Genomic DNA, 15,091 nt, shown 5'->3' with positions numbered 1-15,091 from the left:
GAATCAATTGCTCTCTGAAGTCTTTTCCTTGTTGCTGAAGCAGCGACGCTAACTGAAACTAGCACAATGTCATCTGCATAAACAAGGATTTTTACATTATCAGGAATTTTTGCAAAAAGGGATTGCATAATGACCAAGAAGAGGGTTGGTGATATAACCGAGCCCTGGGGAATTCCATTTTCTTGGATTTTTAGTGAAGATTTTGTGTTGTTGACTATGGTTCTAAAGGTTCTATTTTCTAGGAAACTTTTAATATAAAAACCTAGTCTTCCACGGATCCCCCAGTCAAAGAGACTCCTCAATACTGGGTACCTCCATGCTCTATCAAATGCCTTGCTAAGATCAAGTGAGGCCACATCTGCGTGGTGATCTTTCTCGATAACGTCATGTACAATAGCCTCTAACTCTTCGAGGTGATCTTCTGTGCATTTTCCCGCACGAAAAGCGAACTGTCTTGGATCTAGTAGCTTATTAGACTCTAAGAAGGTCTTTAAGCGTCGATTAACTATCCTTTCTAGAACTTTTCCGACACAACTCAAAAGAGTTATAGGTCGGAAATTGTCAAGATGTTGGTTTTTGTCTGGTTTCGGAAGTGAAACTGTCAGACCTTCTTTCCAGCAATTGGGAATATTCCCGCTGGACCATACCTTATTGTTAAGTTTCAATAAGACTTTTTTTCCAAGGTAGGTCAGATTTCTCAACAAAGGATAGCTAATCTCGTCTGGTTCTGCAGAGCCTTCTTTCGCTCTACCAAGTGCCCATTCAAGATCGATGATGGAAAAATCCCTGTTGTAATCAAACTCAGAATCGGAGTTGAAGTCAACGAGTTCATTTTCACATTCGGCTTTTCTGGTTTGGAAAAGACATTTGTAGTTATGGTTGGACGAGGCTTTGGCAAAATGTTCTCCAAAAGCTTCTGTTATTGTTTTACGGTCAATAGTATATTGACCATCAATAAGGAGATTATATTGGTTTCTTCTCTTTTTGCCGTTTAGCCTTCCAATTTTGCTCCACAACTCTTTTGATGACGTTTGAGGGTTGATGTCTTCGACAAACTTGGCCCAATTGTCCTGTTTGGCTCTGAAAATGGCAGACCTAGCTTCGCTTCGCGCCTTCTGGAATACCTTCAACAGAATAAAGGGTGTGTCACATCAAATTGCATCACGGAAAAAACGCTGTAGAAATTTAATTTTTAGGTATTATATCTTCAGCTTTCGCTTATAATCAGATAAGAGTGTATAGATCACGTTGGCCATGCTTCACTGTCAATTTTTCGTAAATTTGGAAAAATGTCGTCGAAAGAAAAAGAGCGTCGTGAATTAATCCTGTGCACTCATTTCGAGAATCCGGAGTTGTCACATCGGGACATCGGTAAGATGCTGAGAATCGTCCAATCCACGGTCAGCAGAGTACTAAAACGATACTTCGAGAACCTAACCATCGACCGGAAGGTGAAGAACGGCAAAAATGGATGCTCCGTCAGTGAAAAAGATCACAAGCGCGTAGTTAAGCAGTTTAGACGTGATCCGAGAAGTTCGGTCCGGGATGTCGCCAATAAGCTGAATTTGTCAAGTTCATTCGTCCAGCGGACCAAGCAGCGGGAGGGCCTGCGTACATACAAGGTTCAGAAGGCTCCTAACCGCGACGAAAGGCAAAACATGGTGGGGAAGACGCGAGCCCGGAAGCTGTACACCGAAATGCTGACGAAGCCGCATTGCCTGGTAATGGACGACGAAACCTACGTCAAAGCGGACTTTCGTCAGCTGCCGGGCCTGTTGTTCTTCTCCGCAGAGGACAAATTCAGCGTTCCGGAGGAGATTCGCAAGCAGAAACTATCCAAGTTTGCCAAAAAGTACATGGTGTGGCAAGCGATCTGCTCTTGCCGGCGTGATGACCGGCACGGTAAACGGGCAGGTTTACCTTAAGGAGTGCATACAGAAACGCTTACTACCACTATTGAAGCAGTACGAGGGCCTGACCTTCTTCTGGCCGGATCTCGCTTCGTGCCACTATTCAAAGGACGTGTTGGAGTGGTACGAAGCCAACGGGGTCACCTTCGTGCCAAAGGAAATGAGCCCGTCCAACGCGCCGGAGCTTCGCCCAATAGAGACATATTGGGCGATTATGAAGCAGGCCCTCCGGAAGAACCCAAAAGTTGTCAAATCGGAGGCGGACTTCAAGCGAAAATGGATTTCTGTTAAAAAAAACTACAATCTGACGTTGTACAACCTTATGGACGGGGTAAAGAGGAAGGTGCGAGCATACGGGTTTGGGCTCGAAGTATGAATAAAACGAAAATGCCAAAATTTGTTTAATAGTTTTTATTTAACTGCCTAAAATTTTCAAAAGGATCGGTCTACTGGGCGAATTTCTACAGCGTTTTTTCCGTGATGCAATTTGATGTGACACACCCTTTAGGCTTGAGCGGACTGTTTGAGTTGGTGTTCCTCAATTTTCTTAACGCCTTTCTTCTGCATTTAATAGCAGTTCCGACCTCAGGGGTCCACCAAGGGACACACTTTTTTCCAGAATTTCCACTGGTTCTTGGTATGTGCAATAAAGCAATTTCAAGGATGGTCTGAGAAAAGCTTTCTGCAGACCAATCCTGTCTGGCTAAGAGGCGGTTTTCAGTATCTAACTGGTAACTAGTCCAATCTGCGAATTCAAATTTCCACCTTGGTCTAGTGGGTACTTCCGGAGGGAAATAAAGGGAAATAATAATGGGGAAGTGATCACTATTACAGTTGTCTTCATAAACGTTCCATAATAGCTTCGAAACAAGTTGACTAGAAGCGATAGTGAGATCAATGGCGGTTGTGAGACCATTAGAAGAGTGTAATCTGGTATGTTGACCATTATTCAAAATGTGAAGGAAGTGATCAGAAGTGAAATCCTCAATTATCTCTCCTCTTCGATCGAGGTGTGTACTACCCCAAGTATGAGAGTGAGCGTTAAGATCACCCGTAATTATAAATGGGGGGCGAAGCTGGCTCACTGATGATCCAGTTGACCACCAAGTGTAGCCAAATCAGCATGATGTGGGATGTACAGGCTAACAACTGTAACTGCAATTGGGAATTCAGATAAAATTCCTATTGCTTGCATTGAAGTGTTGAGTTTAAGGAGGAAAATTACCAGGAGTCATTGTTTCCTGAATACAAAGAATAATGGGATTAATTTCGGAAATTAATAGTTGCAAATCAGTAAGTCTACTTCTGAGACCTCTAACGTTCCATTGGACGGCTAAATTGTTAAAAATATTCCAATTATTTTTGGTGGGATTGTTAGCCATTTATGAAGAGTTGTTTCTAGCTGGGGCAGATGTACTGTTACCAGAAGTGGATGGCTTTAGCGTCATTTTGTCAAAAGAATGGTCTATTTCCATATTTGTTTTCATTTGTGTGTTGCTGGGTCCGATTATAAGTGGTTCTTTATTAGTTTGTTTCGTTTTTGGTGGAGTTTTCATGTGTTCTCTAGTCGGAGTCTTTTTTGCCGGTTGTTGTCCGTTGTCAATTGTTAAATGTCGTTTGTGTTTTTTTGATCGTTTTTTGTTCATGTATATGGTGTGTTCTGGTTGTTCAGTGTTAATTCCGATGTTAGTATTTTCACGATCGCTTTCTGTGTCCATTTCGGTCAAAGATTCATTAGCACATAGCAAATCAATTTTTTTATTAAGATTTGCCAATTGTTTCTTGAGATCTTCGATCTCGCGATTTTTAATTTCGATGATTTTTTTGAATTCGTCATCTGTTTTGTGTTGAGTTAGCCTTAGTTGCGCTACTCCTGCATAGGTGGTTTTACCGCCTTTTGCAATTTTACGCGCTTCTTCAAACGAGATCCCCTTGACAATATGAAGCCGTTGGACTTCCTTTTCGTCCTGGTAAAATTGGCATTTTCTGTTGAAAGATCCATGCTCATTGTTTTTGCATCTAAGGCAAAAAACTGGTTTGTCGCATTTGGTATCTTTGACAATTTTGTGCTCTTCGCCACAAGTTCCACAAAGTGGTTCGTTTCTTGGGCAACGCAATTTTGTGTGTCCGATATTCCAGCACTTATAACAGAGCATTGGCTCTGGTATAAAAGGTCTGGTTGCCACTCTTAGTAGACCAAATTTTATAGATTGTGGAGGAACAGTACCCAAAACCGTCAATATTAAAGTAGGAAGAGGAATTACTTCACCGTCCTTACCCTTTTTAGTCATACGATGAATTTTCGTTACATTTTGATCTCTTAGTGAAGCCATAAGGTCTTTTTCAGACAATTCTATGGCTTCCCAGCAAGTAACGACGCATTTAGAATAATTGCGCGTTGGATGGTAATTGACATTAATTTTTGTACCGTCAATTAATTCCTTCAGAGAAAGAAGGATTTCAACATGTTCGGGATTTCTCACCTTCAACACGTATCGGGATTGGTTTTCTTCGGTGTGGGCGTTTTCAAAATCACCCTTCACCGCATCTTGGATGGTTTTCCCAATTATAAACGGGTTCTTTGGAAGTTTACAACCTTCCTCTGCCTGGAGCAAAAGGAAATGTGCTTGCCCGAACTCGCCGTTTGGGTCCATAAAAAGTGGAACTGTATAATTATAATTGTTGCGCCTTTTATTTATATCAGGTGGTACCGCGCCACCACTGCTTTTAGCCGCCATAATGACGGCTGGGCTAATCGACCCACTGAGTTTTTAATATGGTATTTATTGATGAGATAAGATAAGAAAAATGGTTTCGCTTACCGCGTACCTGATGATAACAACCAGTGATTAAACGAGATCTCTGGTTATCGCCGTAGAAACACCTCAATACCACGAAATGAAAAAAATAGCCTTCGAAGAGGCCCTCTGGCACTCACTAAACTGGATCACCAATATATTCTCTTCTTTTGGTTTCCTTATAACTTCGCTTATAATTTTCTTTTTCTATTCTTACTTTTTATTTCAAATTCACTGAGTCTTAATACAGACTTTTGCAGCACTTTTTCTCACTCAAACACAGCACAACACAACGCAGCGCAAATTTGGCGGGAAAACGGCTTCTGAAAATAAAAAGGTAAGAAGAAAACGTTAGTGGGTAAAACTTGAATCAAGCAATACCCGTGTGCATTCTTCAATTAATTCATAATTGCAGCTTGGTTTTGATGTATCTGTTAGGGAATACACTTCGGTGGGAACAAAAATTCCCTCTACTTTGATGTGCCGATTTCTCCGTATCTTCAATTCCGACCAATCAGAACGAGGTATTTCCGTTTGGAGATTTTTTGGTTGTTTACTAGTTGGTTTCATATGATATATTATTTTATCAATTGTGATGAATTGTTGGAGTGCTCAGATAGATTGAAGCAAATATCTTGTAAATCCATCAGGAAATAACTGACCAATAATTGTAAGTACATGAGCCGTCGCATGTTTCGTCAATTTCGACCAATCAGAAGTGGGTATTTCCGTTAGGATAGGGGTTGAGATTTTCCAATTATTCGATAGTTAGTTTCATGACATATATTATTTTATTCAATGTAAAATATTGTTATGGAGTGCCGAAACTGATTGACGCAAAAAACTCATCAATCCGTCACGAAATGACTGAGCAATAAGCGTTTGAAATTGGACAATTTTCACGATGTGCTCGATTTTCGATTTTCAATTTGTACCTCAATATGTTCTCGAAAGACAAAATCCTACGTCAAAAAAATATTGAAGTATATATATATATATATATATATATATATATATATATATATATATATATATTGACGCAAAAATTGACGCAAAAAACTCATCAATCTGTCACGAAATGACTGAGCAATAAGCGTTTGAAATTGGACAATTTTCACGATGTGCTCGATTTTCGATTTTCAATTTGTACACCAATATGTTCTCGAATATATAAAATATATAAAAAAGCAGTAAAACATTATGAATATTTTCAAAATATTATAGTTTATACAGTATCACAGTGAATGGCGGTTATTTTCACGCAAAAAAAATGAGACAAATGTGAACCAGAACTTTCATTAGCTTTTTACAAAAACACATTGCTTATACACTGTACATAAAATCATTTCGTGTATGGTCCTGGATGAATCTATAAAATGTGTTCGGTCTTCCGTTGATTTTAAACTAGAATTCCCGTTATCTTTGTTTAGTTCTACAGTTAGTGGTCTTATCGGCTGAAAAATTGAAAATATACTGAACGAATTGTTTTTTTAATTTATTTACTTTTTGAAATACTTAAAGCTTAAATTATCCATATTCTTTCAGAGTGTCTGGCAGAAGCTGTTCTTGTTCTTGTTGCCTCGGTTCATATAACCTTATTCTTGTTTACGGTAATACCGTAACTCCACCTAGCTCTGCGCACTTAAGTTTTTGGCGTAGGATTACGTCTTTCGGGTAAGGTAAGGAAGGAAGGTATTGTATTATAGATACTTTAAACTTTTGCAGTTCATTCGTCTCTAGCCTTGAGAAAGGCCCTTTGAAAACTCTACTCTATTCTACTCCAGCGCTACCACCTCCGCCCTCTTGCCTTGAGTCGGTGTCCACACAAAGAATGCTGAAAAAGGGGTCTTTCGGGTACATATTGGGGTACAATTTAAAAATCGAAAACCGAGCAAATCGTGAAAATTGTCCAATTTCAAACGCTTATTGCTCAGTCATTTCATGATGGATTGATGAAATTTTTGCGTCAATCGATTTCGATACTTCATAACCATTTTTCCTATTGAATAAAATAATATATCTCATGAAACTAAATATCGAACAATTGAAAAATCTCAACCATTATCCTAACGGATATACTCACTTATGATTGGTCGAATTGATGACACATGCGGCGGTTCCCTAACAGAGACATCAAAAAAGTGCTGCCTGGGGGAAATCGGCATTGCAATTACATGAAAAGAAGGAGGAACTTTTACTCCCACCGAAATGTGTTCCCTAACAGAGACATTAAAACCAAGCTGCCTGGGAAAAGCGGCATTGCAAATATATGCAAGTCGGGAGCATTTTTATATTTTAAGTAAGGTAAGTGATACGATTAGTTCTAGCAAATGAAATTTAACCCTTTCATTACGGTAGTGTGCTCCGCCGAAGTGCTACCCCTGTACGGAGCACTGCGCCGAAAAGTATGCACATTGCGCTGGTGTGATCGAAGAGCAGTATGAATTTCATGTCGTCTAAAGACGACGCTCGTACACAGCTCGTCGCACGGATGTCGTCTATAGACGACGCTCGTAACGAAAGGATTAAGGACCCTTTTCCAGAAAACAAGACGAGCAAACCTTATACACGGAACTCACGACACACCTTTTAGGAATGTTTCAACGAAGTGGCAAATAAAAATAATAGTTAGAGTCGCCTTCAGGAAAAAAATCCCGTAGCTAACGAAATCGACGAAATGTGGACATCAAATTCTAAGCAGTCAATCGAGGGCAAGGATTGTTTATCTTCTATCTCCTTGCAGTAGTAGTACAGCGAAGACTGTTCTCTTATTTTTAATTATGGATAAATGATTTTGCTATGCTATGCTAGCTATCTTATTAATTTTTTTTGTTATGAATTATGTTTTTTTATCTTCGCTTATTTTTTGTCGGCCTACTTCCGCCACTTCATTGCTAATCATCGACATCAGGAAGGCGACTACATCTGTTCCTACCAATCAGACTCAACAACTCATATGCCGGGCCAATTTCTTTTACTTTCCTGCCGAAGGAAGACGTGATCAGAGATTTTTCACATCAGAAAATCCCAACGACTCCAACTAGGAACCCAGGCCGATCGGATTGTGAGGCTGTTGGTCTTACCCACACAACCACTGGCGCCGTCCGTTATTCATGTTGTGTTAATAAGAAATTGTACATTTTTTCCAATATCCGGTATCCAGTCGGATAGCAAATATTGGCCGGATAGGCCGGATATCCGTTTCATCTTTAGTATCAATGTTTATATTATAATTTCTATGTTTGACTTACTTTATCTCCAAATGGAAATTCCTCTGAATTTTGTTCTTGAAACATGTTCAAAGTTATGCTAAAAGTTAAAAAAAAAACAGGAAGTGGGTTATATCTATTGTATAACCGCAAGGGTGACGTAGGACTATCGTTGATTTAGAGATCATTTGTTTGAAGTTGAATCTAAATCCATCCTGAATGAATGAATAAATAAATATTTGGGTGACTTCAAAAACGAGAGTGTTACGTTGGAGACTCAAGGTTTTATGCAAAACCTTGGATACAAAAAACCTTGTTCTGAAGAATAATCTTCAGAAGCTTTCCTGCTAACTGCACTTGATTGACAAATCACAAAACCAAATGTATGTGGTCGCAGTATTATATGGATAGAAAACATTAAAATAAACTCGCTTGAATGTAATTTTCAATTCCAAGGGGAACTGGCAGATTATTTTTCAGCAACGATCATTTTTTTCCAGGTTTCCTCTCGATAACCAGCAAACGAAAAGAGTTGCGCGCGTGTATGTGTGTGTGTGGCGGCTGCTTCTATGTCTTCCCGAGGAACCGTATTTCGATGCTGATACTCTCTTGGTCACGAGAGTATCAGCATTGGCTTTTCTGCGCTCCCTCACAGTTAAAACAAACTGATTGCATTTCAGGTCAGGTCAGGCCAGGTAATGAATCCCTCGATCCCTCGCCGTTCAGCTCGTTCAGTAACGATGTTGTCTTGTCGATGTCCTCAGGCGTCGTGCACAAATTACGTAACGCTAAAAATCCGAATTTTGAACCACCTCTCCCCCCCCCCCTTTCGTAACGCAATTTCCTATCTCTAATAAACAGAAAGTAACGCAACATCTACCCCCTCCCCCCTTATCGCGTTACGTAATTTGTGCACGACGCCTCACGAAAAATGAATCGGTTTCACCACCAGAATATCATTTCAGTATGCTTTTCGTGCGTGATTGAATCGAGAGAAGGTGTGGTTTACGATGGCAATTTGGAAGGTAAACTAGAGGAGAATGAACTCTCTGAGTATGAAAATTTCGGCGACTGAGCAATAATCGATTGAAAATTATATAATTTTCGCGATACGAAACATTTTCCGTTTTTCATGTTATGCATCCAATATTGGATACGAAAATATCCTACTGATGGGAAAGAATAATCTTCAGAAGCTTTCCAGCTAATTACACTTGATTGAAAAATTACGAAATCAAATGTATTTGGTCGCTGTGTTCGCCATATGATTAGAAAACATTAAAATAAACTCTTTCGCATGGATGTATTCTTCAATTCCCAGGGAACTGGCAGATTATTTTTCAGCAACGATTAGATCTTTCCGGAATTTTCTCGATGCTGTATGGCATCCAAACGAAAATTCTCGTTTCAGTTTGGCCTGCAAAAAACTTTTCTAAACTTTAATCCATCAAATTTGGAGCCCTGAAAAGGGCCGATGATTATATGCTAAGCTAATATAGCACCCTCTCCTTGGATTCGATGGGCCAGCTGAATGTCCTTGGGCATGATGTGACGCGTTTTGCGTGGATAGCACACAAATTTGTATCTTCGAATAAGCCTCCTGCAGCGTCATAACCGCGAAACTTTGGAAGCGCAAGTCGGTTTTGAAGTCCTGAGCAATTCCACGATCCAAAAGCTGCAAAGGTAGCTTGCGGATCAGCAATTCGGTCGACTTCCGATAGCGATGAATTTCACGCAAAGTTCCCGGTCGATAGCGATGTGGCTTCTTCACCTATCCTGCGGCTGGTGTGCTTATCCGAGCTGCTTTCGTGTGCCTTACCACTGAAAGACTAACTAGCTATTTGCTTGGTCCCAAACAAACGAGTCGTCACGGTGCGAGAGTAGAGTAAGAAATGAACGAAAGCAAAGGAAGCGTCATTTTATAAACCATAAAAGTATAAAATCTAAACCCCACCCTTATTATATTCGTTGCTTACCCTGAGAGAGAAACGAATAACATCGAAGTAAGTATACAGTAATGTATTTGAATCCGGACACTTTGCGTTACATTTAATACCATACCGCAGCCACAACATTTTCTGCATGTTGAATTAATGCGATCGATAAGTAACTATCAAGAAACTATCAGTAACTATATTAGCAACTATTATCGCATAAATTCAATATGAAAAAAATGTTATGGCTGTGGTATGATATTGAATGTAATGCAAAGTGTCCGGATTCAAAAGCATTACTGTATAAAAGAGTTAACTCGACTGAAATTTTTTCGGTTCGGCCTGCAAAAACGAAATTAAGAGCCCCCGCCGACTGCAGACTGACTTGTCGACCGATAGTTCGGTCGGCTTCTTAATCAGTACGGAGAAAAAAAGTCTGTAGTGTACAGCATAATGCATAGACGTAAGTATGAGCTTCCCCATCTCACATTCCAATAAGATTAATGGGTTTCCAAGTGGGCGCGCTACATACGGATACGAATGATTTCAATAACCTGTTTTCGAAGCTATCATTAAGCTATTGAAACAATTTTTCGACTCAATAAATAGCAATCATATAACTCTTGGACATTTTATCTTTTGTATGAAATGATTATCATACTGTTCTGTTGATCCGAAGCAGAATGAATCACGCTTAAAGAAGGAATGGATTTTTTCTTGGAATTTAGTCAGCAGAAATAATGCCCTTTCCCAACAATTAAAAACGACAAACGGTAAACAGTTTCATCAAAGTGATTTCTTCGATATGGGGATATATTCACTACATCATGTCATATATTTCATATTTTTCATTATGAAATCCATATCCATGGCACCTATCGGTATCGAATATCATCGACACCACGATTTTCGCTAAATGCTCCTTTCAGTTCGACCTGTAAAAAACTTTTCTGAACTCTAATCCATCAAATTTGGAGCCTTGAAAAGGGCTGTTGATTATATGCTAAGCTAATATAGCACGCTCTCCTCGGATACGATGGGCCAGCTGGATGTCCTTGGGCATGATGTGACGCGTTTTGCATGGATAGCACACAAATGGGTATCTTCTAATAAGCCTCCTGCAGCGTCATAACCGCGGAACTTTGGAAGCGCAAGTCGGTTTTGAAGTCCTGAGCAATTCCACGAACCAAATGCTGCAAAGGTAGCTTGCGGATCAGCAATTCGGTCGACTTCTGATAGCGACGAATTTCATGCGCAGTTCCCGGTCGATAGCGATGTGGCTTCTTCACGCTTCCTGCGGGATAGGTGGAGAAGCCACATCGCTATCGACCGGGAACTTTGCGTAAAATTCATCGCTATCAGAAGTCGACCGAATTGCTGATCCGCAAGCTACCTTTGCAGCTTTTGGATCGTGGAATTGCTCAGGACTTCAAAACCGACTTGCACTTCCAAAGTTCCGCGGTTATGGCGCTGCAGGAGGCTTATTCGAAGATACCAATTTGTGTGCTATCCATGCAAAACGCGTCACATCATGCCCAAGGACATCCAGCTGGCCCATCGTATCCGAGGAGAGCGTGCTATATTAGCTTAGCATATAATCAACGGCCCTTTTCAGGGCTCCAAATTTGATGGATTAGAGTACAGAAAAGTTTTTTACAGGCCGAACTGAAAGGAGCATTTAGCGAAAATCGTGGTTTCGATAATAATTCATTACCGATAGGTGCCATGGATATGGGTTTCCTTATGAAGAATATGAAATACATGACATGATGTAGTGAATATATCCGAAGAAATCACTTTGGTGAAACTGCATTATAAATTTATTTGTGTACGAATGCCGCAATCGATAGTCGACTCTAATTTGCGCTGGGTAATTTCCTCGGAGGACTCGATTCCTCCTTTGAGCATTAATAATCTCTTTCTGGCAAAACGATGTGCTATGAATCACATTATTTGAATGAAGAATGAAGAAGTTTTCTGCCAATTTCCTTCAACCTCCAAACGTATCTTTCTCCCGTTTGTCGTTTTCGCGTTCGCTAATCCTCTCTCACAACACCCATTTCTAGTTTGAGAAATTGTTGAGTAAACATTGTTTGCCAGTGCGCGTAGAGCGGGAATTCCTAAAGATTCATTGCACCTCTAATTAATTGCCGAAAAACGTGGTCTTACGTTGATCGCACTTGATTGAAAAAATCCAAAACGAAATGTATTTGGTCGCAGATTTATATGAGTAGAAAGCAAATAATCGCTCGAAAATGACTTGATTTTCGCGATGTGAAACATTTTCCGTTTTTCATGTTATGCATCCAATATTGGATACGAAAATTTCCACTGATGGGGAAAAAAATATTCAGAAGCTTTCCTGTTAATTGCGATTGATTGAAAAATAACAAAACCAAATGTATTTGATTGCAGTGTTATATGGATAGAAAACATTAAATAAACTCTTTCGCATGAATGTATTTTTCAATTCCCAGGGGAACTGGCAGATTATTTTTCAGCAACGATGATAGCAACGAGAATTCCGCGCGTGTATGTGTGTGTGTGTGTGTGTGTGGCGGCTGCTCCGATGTTTCAAGCGGAACCGTGGCATCACTCTCCTTTTTGGCCTTAGGTGCACAAACAGGCTCTTGGTGACACCGTTCATCAGCGCATTCATGATAAACGAAATTAGCTTCACAACAACAGCGACAACATGCTCCAATCGCTGTTCAATCATAACTGAGTGGGTTTACGAGCGGCGCTCGCTTATATACCGATTTTTGATTTCAATAGCCTGTTTTGAAAGCAATTTTAACACTATTGAAACAAGTTTTTGGATGAAAAAGTAACAAGTATATGACGCGTAGGCATTTTATCTTTCAAATGAAGTGTTTATCATACCATTTCATTCAGTTGTTTAAGAGCTATTAACGCTCAAAATCTCGGTCTCCAGCGTAACGCTTTCGTTCTCGAAACTTTGGTTTTACACCCCGGTATAGAAATGAAAGACGTAGTCCTACGTCAAAAAGATTGCGTAGTCTTCTGTCCTAAGCGGTCGTGTCTCGGATACAACCCCTCGTTTCTTTTTTTTAACTTTTAGCATAACTTTGAACATGTTTCAAGAACAAAATTCAGAGGAATTTCCATTTGGAGATAAAGTAAGTCAAACATAGAAATTATAATATAAACATTGATACTAAAGATGAAACGGATATCCGGCCTATCCGGCCAATATTTGCTATCCGACTGGATACCGGATATTGGAAAAAATGTACAATTTCTTATTAACACAACATGAATAACGGACGGCGCCAGTGGTTGTGTGGGTAAGACCAACAGCCTCACAATCCGATCGGCCTGGGTTCCTAGTTGGAGTCGTTGGGATTTTCTGATGTGAAAAATCTCTGATCACGTCTTCCTTCGGCAGGAAAGTAAAAGGAATTGGCCCGGCATATGAGTTGTTGAGTCTGATTGGTAGGAACAGATGTAGTCGCCTTCCTGATGTCGATGATTAGCAATGAAGTGGCGGAAGTAGGCCGACAAAAAATAAGCGAAGATAAAAAACATAATTCATAACAAAAAAAATTAATAAGATAGCTAGCATAGCATAGCAAAATCATTTATCCATAATTAAAAATAAGAGAACAGTCTTCGCTGTACTACTACTGCAAGGAGATGGAAGATAAACTCTAGCAATCCTTGCCCTCGATTGACTGCTTAGAATTTGATGTCCACATTTCGTCGATTTCGTTAGCTACGGGATTTTTTTCCTGAACGCGACTCTAACTATTATTTTTATTTGCCACTTCGTTGAAACATTCCTAAAATGTGTGTCGTGAGTTTCGTGTATAAGGTTTGCTCGTCTTGTTTTCTGGAAAAGGGTCCTTAATCCTTTCGTTACGAGTGTCGTCTATAGACGACATCCGTGCGACGAGCTGTGTACGAGCGTCGTCTTTAGACGACATGAAATTCATACTGCTCTTCGATCACACCAGCGCAATGTGCATACTTTTCGGCGCAGTGCTCCGTACAGGGGTAGCACTTCGGCGGAGCACACTACCGTAATGAAAGGGTTAAATTTCATTTGCTAGAACTAATCGTATCACTTACCTTACTTAAAATATAAAAATGCTCCCGACTTGCATATATTTGCAATGCCGCTTTTCCCAGGCAGCTTGGTTTTAATGTCTCTGTTAGGGAACACATTTCGGTGGGAGTAAAAGTTCCTCCTTCTTTTCATGTAATTGCAATGCCGATTTCCCCCAGGCAGCTCTTTTTTGATGTCTCTGTTAGGGAACCGCCGCATGTGTCATCAATTCGACCAATCATAAGTGAGTATATCCGTTAGGATAATGGTTGAGATTTTTCAATTGTTCGATAGTTAGTTTCATGAGATATATTATTTTATTCAATAGAAAAAATGGTTATGAAGTATCGAAATCGATTGACGCAAAAATTTCATCAATCCATCATGAAATGACTGAGCAATAAGCGTTTGAAATTGGACAATTTTCACGATTTGCTCGGTTTTCGATTTTTAAATTGTACCCCAATATGTACCCGAAAGACCCCTTTTTCAGCATTCTTTGTGTGGACACCGACTCAAGGCAAGAGGGCGGAGGTGGTAGCGCTGGAGTAGAATAGAGTAGAGTTTTCAAAGGGCCTTTCTCAAGGCTAGAGACGAATGAACTGCAAAAGTTTAAAGTATCTATAATACAATACCTTCCTTCCTTACCTTACCCGAAAGACGTAATCCTACGCCAAAAACTTAAATGCGCAGAGCTAGGTGGAGTTACGGTATTACCGTAAACAAGAATAAGGTTATATGAACCGAGGCAACAAGAACAAGAACAGCTTCTGCCAGACACTCTGAAAGAATATGGATAATTTAAGCTTTAAGTATTTCAAAAAGTAAATAAATAAAAAAAACAATTCGTTCAGTATATTTTCAATTTTTCAGCCGATAATACCACTAACTGTAGAACTAAACAAAGATAACGGAAATTCTAGTTTAAAATCAACGGAAGACCGAACACATTTTATAGATTCAGCCAGGACCATACACGAAATGATTTTATGTACAGTGTATAAGCAATGTGTTTTTGTAAAAAGCTAATGAAAGTTCTGGTTCACATTTGTCTCATTTTTTTTGCGTGAAAATAACCGCCATTCACTGTGATACTGTATAAACTATAATATTTTGAAAATATTCATAATGTTTTACTGCTTTTTTTTATATAATCCAATTCAAGAAAACC

The sequence above is a fragment of the Toxorhynchites rutilus genome, chromosome 1, assembly GCF_029784135.1.
Source record: "Toxorhynchites rutilus septentrionalis strain SRP chromosome 1, ASM2978413v1, whole genome shotgun sequence".
Taxonomy (NCBI): Eukaryota; Metazoa; Arthropoda; class Insecta; order Diptera; family Culicidae; genus Toxorhynchites; species Toxorhynchites rutilus.
Note: the sequence above shows the minus strand (reverse complement) of the source record.